The sequence below is a fragment of the Cricetulus griseus genome, chromosome 4 (assembly GCF_003668045.3).
Source record: "Cricetulus griseus strain 17A/GY chromosome 4, alternate assembly CriGri-PICRH-1.0, whole genome shotgun sequence".
NCBI classification, from domain to species: Eukaryota; Metazoa; Chordata; class Mammalia; order Rodentia; family Cricetidae; genus Cricetulus; species Cricetulus griseus.
The window spans coordinates 56,915,385-56,921,272 of record NC_048597.1 but is presented as its reverse complement, the minus strand read 5'-3'; the positions used below and the strand labels follow the sequence as shown (position 1 = coordinate 56,921,272).

The window sequence follows — 5,888 nt, the reverse complement described above, 5'->3', positions numbered from 1 at the left end:
TCTTGAGGTAGATTGATTCCCAATTTCCTGAGAAATCACCATACTGATTTCCAAAGCAGCTGAACAAGTTTGCACTCCCACTAGCAATGGAAGAGTGTTCCACCTACTCCACACCCTCTCCAGCATAAGCTGTCGTTAGAATTTTTGATCTTGGCCGTTCTGACAGTACACCCACATATCCTTGTCTCATCGATGCAGTTTTATTTCATCACTCAGTATTAACATATGTTTGAGGCTTTCTCCTGGTTTTGCATCTCACTATCCCTGAGTTTGTTCATTTTTCCTTTTCCAAATGTGTGAACCTTTTCCCCAAGTATGTGAAGTTTGGTCATCTGTTTATATTTGAGGAGGAGGAGAGGGAGGGAGAGAGAGAGAGAGAGAGAGAGAGAGAGAGAGAGAGAGAGAGAGAGAGATGCATTTGTCTCCCCGAGAACCCCTCAGAAGAGTACTTGGCAGGGCTCTGACACTTCACCGGGCACTAGTATCTACAGGTCTTACTCCTAAATGTGTCTATTTCTCTACAAAGGAGTTTCTGGGAAACTTTTTTTAGTCTAGGGCAGTGGTTCTCAACTATTATGAGAAGATCCATAGTCTGTAAGTTAAGATATCTTTATTTAGATAAACACCAGCCAAACGCAAGCCAGAGCATGCCGGGGCAGCAAGGCAGGCAGGCCAGAGAGAAGGGGCTCCCATGTGCCTTGCAGCCCCTTAAAAACCTATCACTCATCATCCTGACCTCACCTTCTAGCAGGCGTGGCTTACACTGTCCCCTACAAATCACTGTAGGAGGAAAAGCCACTTCTTCTTGCACGTGTTCACGTGTACTTCTCCTTCCAGAACTTCCTCATTGCTATAGAAGTGGGGCTGGAGTCGTGTTCCCTTAGACAGATCATTTCTAATTCTAACATAAAACCCCACACCTGGGCTAGGGCAATAGCTCAGTAGTAGAGTGTACAAGGTCTTGGGTTCTATTCCCCATCACCTCTACAGAGAAGGTATGTATGGAATAGAAACTGAAACAAACCTCTCCCATTGTCTTAGGCTTCCCATTGCTTTGAAAAGACACCATGACCATGGACTCTCTCTCTCTCTCTCTCTCTCTCTCTCTCTCTCTCTCTCTCTCTCTCTCTCTGGTTTTTGTTTTGTTTTGTTTTGTTTTGTTTTTCGAGATAGGGTTTCTCTGTGGCTTTGGAGGCTGTCCTGGAACTAGCTCTTGTAGACCAGGCTGGTCGTGAACTCACCAAGTGCTGGGACTAAAGGCATGCACCACCACCTCCCGGTGACCACAGAATCTCTTATAAAGGAAAATATTAAATTGTGGGTGGCTTACAGGTCAAGAGGTTTAGTTTATTATCATCATGGCGGGAAGCATGGTGGCATGCAGGCAGACACGGTGCTGGAGAAGGAGCTGAGAGTTCTTCTGGATTGGCAGGCAGCAGGAAGAGAGATGCTGTGCCTGACTTGAGCATTTGAAGCTCAAAGCCCACCCCCAGGTGACTCACTTCCTCCAAAAAGTCCACATCTACTCCAACAAGGCCACACCTCTTAATAGTGCCACTCCCTATGAGCCTATGCAGGGCCATTTCCATTCAAACCATCACACCCATTAAGAGTGTATATTCCCCAGCCTGGTTTATAGAGCAAGTTCCAGGACAGCCAAGGCTACACAAAGAAACCCTGTCTTGGAAAACAAAACAAAACAAAAGCCATTTTTGGCCAAAAAAATACTATATGCTGCCGCTATGATGAGCAAATATTTAATTGTGAGGTGGAAAGATGAAGGAATGGAGCTGTGAGTACCTGGTGGGGAGGTGACAGGCATGAGAGAGGGCTACGGTGAATGGGGAGCGTGTCCTGCTGCGTAGGGCTGGTAGGGTTGTGTGCAGCAGTCTGGATCTTCCACAGACTCAGGCCCCAACCTGCTGCCCATCCGCGTGATCGTCCTGTTTCTGAGCAATGACAGGACATCCGAGGTGAAGAAAGGTTCATTTTCTGGATTGGACCTCCTCAAAAGATCTCTATTGTTGGTGCTGCCCCTGGAGGCCATCTTGGCCTCTGTGATCCATAGCCCCAGGCCACCTGAGGGCCATGTAGATGTCTGTGGGCCATGCTGTGGCCTAGGGCCATGCCTGGGTCAGTGGTTCTCCGTCAGCTGGGGCAATGCCCATGTCTGTGGCCAGTGTCAACCACCAAGGGCCATGCAGATGTCTGTGGTCTGTGCTGCCACCTAAAACTATGTTGATGTCCTTGGCCAGTGCTGCCACTGAGGGCTGTGTCTGTGCTTGTGCTGCAGCAGAGGGCCATGGTAATGGCTGTGTTCTGTATTGCCACTGGAGACCATGCTGTGGGCCTTGACACATGCTGATGTCAGAGATCACGTAGACTTTCTGTGGTCCATGCTCCTACTGGCTGTAAAGGGCAAGGAAGCTGCTTTTACAATGGTTTTGATGACTCACAGTTGAGAAAGAGACATAGAAGGCTTCTGTGACAACCTTTACTCCAGTATCACCTGCCCCCCAAATAAAGTAACAAGCTAGGCAGAAAGCCATCGGAGAAAACTCTTAAAAAGTGTATGATAAAGATGCTGAAGTGAGCCGTGTGTTGGTGGCGCACGCCTTTAATCCCAGCACTCAGGAGGCAGAGGCAGGTGGATCTCTGTGAGTTCGAGAACAGCCTGGTCTACAAGAGCTAGTTCCAGGACAGCCTCCAAAACCACAGAGAAACCCTGTCTCGAAAAACCAAAAAAAAAAAAAAAAAAAAGATGCTGAAGTGAAACTCTTCACAATGAGGCTTCTGGAGGGGGTGCAGGTTGGGAAGGACTCAGTTTTCTTCAAGGGGCTGGTCATATGAGTTTTGGGTAACACAAATTGGGCCAAGTGAGTATATGGATAACACAAATTGGACTTTGAGGGGGCCGGAGGAGGTCACAAAGGTGAGAGGGTGTAGGCATGGGAGGACCTGAAGGTGTGATCAGGGTTCATGATGTGAAATTCCTAAATAAACAATAAAGATATTTTTTTGAGAAGAATATGCTCGGGTCTGGAAAGATGATTCAATGGTTAAGTGTATTTGTTGCTCTTGCAGAGAACCTGGGCTTGATTTCGAGAACCTACATGATGGTTCTCAACTATCCATAACTTCAATTCCAGGGGATCCAATGCCTTCTTCTGACCCCCTAGGCACCAGACACACATGTGGTACACAGACATACATGAAGGTAAACACTCGATGTTTACCGCTGTATTTGGTATGTATGAACCTGAGAAGGCGGGGCCTAAATATGTCTCATGCAATAGCCAACTTTATTCAGAGCATCAGGCAATTTTATACTCTGAGGTTTAAAAGGAATCACTTGAGTGAGGTGTGCAATCACAAGAGCAAGCCACACATGGCAAAAACATGTTTTTCTATAGAGGCACATGAGTAACAACAGCTGACATAAGCTCACTCCTCTGCTACGCCTGCTACACCTGGAGGCCCACGAGAACACATTCCAAGAATAATTCTGTGCTCTGAAGACACAAAGGTCACAAGACTTGTTTTCTTAGAGTTTTCTCACAAACACTCAAATTTCTCACGTGACTCCATTTTTGGACTGTGTTCTGACAACTCATTAACGTAAGATAAAATAAGCCTTTAAAAAAATTAAAGGAATCTTTCTTTTCTTGGTTTTTTAAGACAGGGTTCCTTTTTAGCTTTGGATCCTGTCCTGAAACTCTCTCTGTATACAGGCTGGCCTCCAATTCACAGAGATCCACCTGTCTCTGCCTCCTGAATGCTGGGATTAAAAGTGTACACCACCACCAACCACCCAGATGAGAATTTCTTTAAGCCCAGATTCAGTTTTTGTCCTTTTAGGGTGCCTTTTAGGGTGGGGCAGGGCTGGGGGTGCTGCAGTTGGTAGAGTGTTCACCTGACATGTGTAAGACCCTGGGACTCATCCTCAGTGACTTATAAACTGGGTGCTGGGGGTGATGGTGCACCCAGCACTCAGAAGTAGGAGGCAAGAGGTTAAGAAGTTCAAGGTCATCCTCAGCTACCTAGAGTTTAGCTAGCCTCAAAAAGACAACCTGGAAGGGGAGAAGGGGAGGGAGAGGGAGCTGGGATTGACATGTGAAGCAAGCTTGTTACTAATTTAAAAAAAAAAAAAAAAAAAAAGGACAACCTGGAACGAAAATCAACACCTGGCTCAGGGCAGCCTCTGAGCTGCTGGTTAGCGTTGCTTCCTCCTGTCCACAAGTGTATTGGTCAGGGTTCTCTAGAGTCACAGAACTTACAGAATAAATCTCTCTCTCTCTCTCTCTCTCTCTCTCTCTCTCTCTTGAGAGAGAGAGAGAGAGAGAGAGAGAAAGAGAGAGAGAAAGAGAGAGAGAGATGTTTCAAAAGGGGGATTCATTGGAATGCCTTACAGACTGCAATCCAGCTAATCCAACAATGGCTAGCTGTGAACAGAAAGTCCAAGGATCTAACAGTTGCTCAGTCCCACAAGGCTGCGCATCTTATCTGGAATCCAGAAGACGTAGGCTCCCATGCCAGTGAATGAATGGATGTGTGAGCAAAGGCAAGCAGGCAATGAGCACAAGCTTCCTTCTTCTATGTCCTTATATAGACTGCCAGCAGAAGGCATGGCCCAGATTAAATGTGTGCCTTCCTGCCTCAAGATCTGGATTAAAGGTGTGAGTCTTCCTGCCTCAAAGGTCTGAACTAGAAGTGGATTCACCCACTTCAAACCAGGCAGAAAATCTCTCTCAGGTGTGCCCCCCATTTCTGTATTACAGTTCATTCAGGATACAGTCAAGCTGACAACCAAGAATAGCCTTCACACCAAATATGGGGAATATCTTTGCAAACTTCTTCAAGGGCCATTTTGATAAAATGAAATGTGCCTTCTCATGGTAGGCCTGGACAAGGCAGGAAATGCAATAATTCTGTACAAACGGAAGCTGGCTGAAGTAGTGGCCACCGTTCCCATCCCTGGGTTCCATCTGGAGGCCATTGGGGAAAATAGCATCGTCTTTACTGTGCGGGATGTGGCGACAAGGTCCAGCTACTGTTGCACCAATACTTCCAGAACACTCAAGGTTTCATTTGGTAGTTGACAGCAACAGCAGAGTGTGTGAATGAGGCCCATGAGAAGCTCATGAGAATGCCGGCCAAAGATGGGCTCTAAGATGCTGTTCTCCTGGTGTTTGCCAACAAGCAGGACCTCACAATGCCAAGAATGTGGCCAAAACCACAGATGAGCTAAGGTTGAATTCTCTACAGGGACAGGCACATCCAGGTCACCTGTGCCACCAGCATGGCTGGGCTTTATGAGGGACTAGAGTAGCTGTCCAATCAGCTCCGGAACCAGACCACTCCCTCCTTGCTTCCTCTGTCTTCTGCTTCCCTTTCATGTGGCAAATGATGTGACTCTGTGGTCTATTGAGGCAGTTTCTGGTACTCCTGTGCAATATGGCTTAGCTTCTTTTTTTATCGTAAAAAGAAAAGTCATCTCACTACTAGTGCCAAGAAGGGATTTTGGTGTCTCAGTGCCTGGCCTCTGGAAGCCAATGGGCTGAAGATTGGTATGGGAATCTGTTTGCTGGTTGCTTTTTGGAACACACTCCATGTATTCTAAAAAATAATTAAAATATAAGACAGTCAGGGCCTGGAGAGATGGCTCAAGAGTGCTCATTGCTCTTGCAGAGGACCAGAGTTTAGCTTCCAGCAGCCCATGCCAGGCAGCTCACAACCACCTGTTAACTCCAGTTCCAGGGGATATAGACAAACACACACACACACACACACACACACACACACACACACACACACACACACACAAAAACAAATCTGTAAAGTGATGCTAAAAAGTTGGGCTTGGTCTAACATGCTTTTAATTCCAGGTT

At 46.7% G+C, this 5,888-nt stretch overlaps 1 pseudogene; it reads left to right on the top strand.

Moving 5' to 3' along the window:
* The first annotated feature begins 4,623 nt into the window (after positions 1-4,623).
* LOC100762474 lies at positions 4,624-5,407 on the top strand (annotated as a pseudogene).
* Positions 5,408-5,888: the final 481 nt, after the last annotated feature.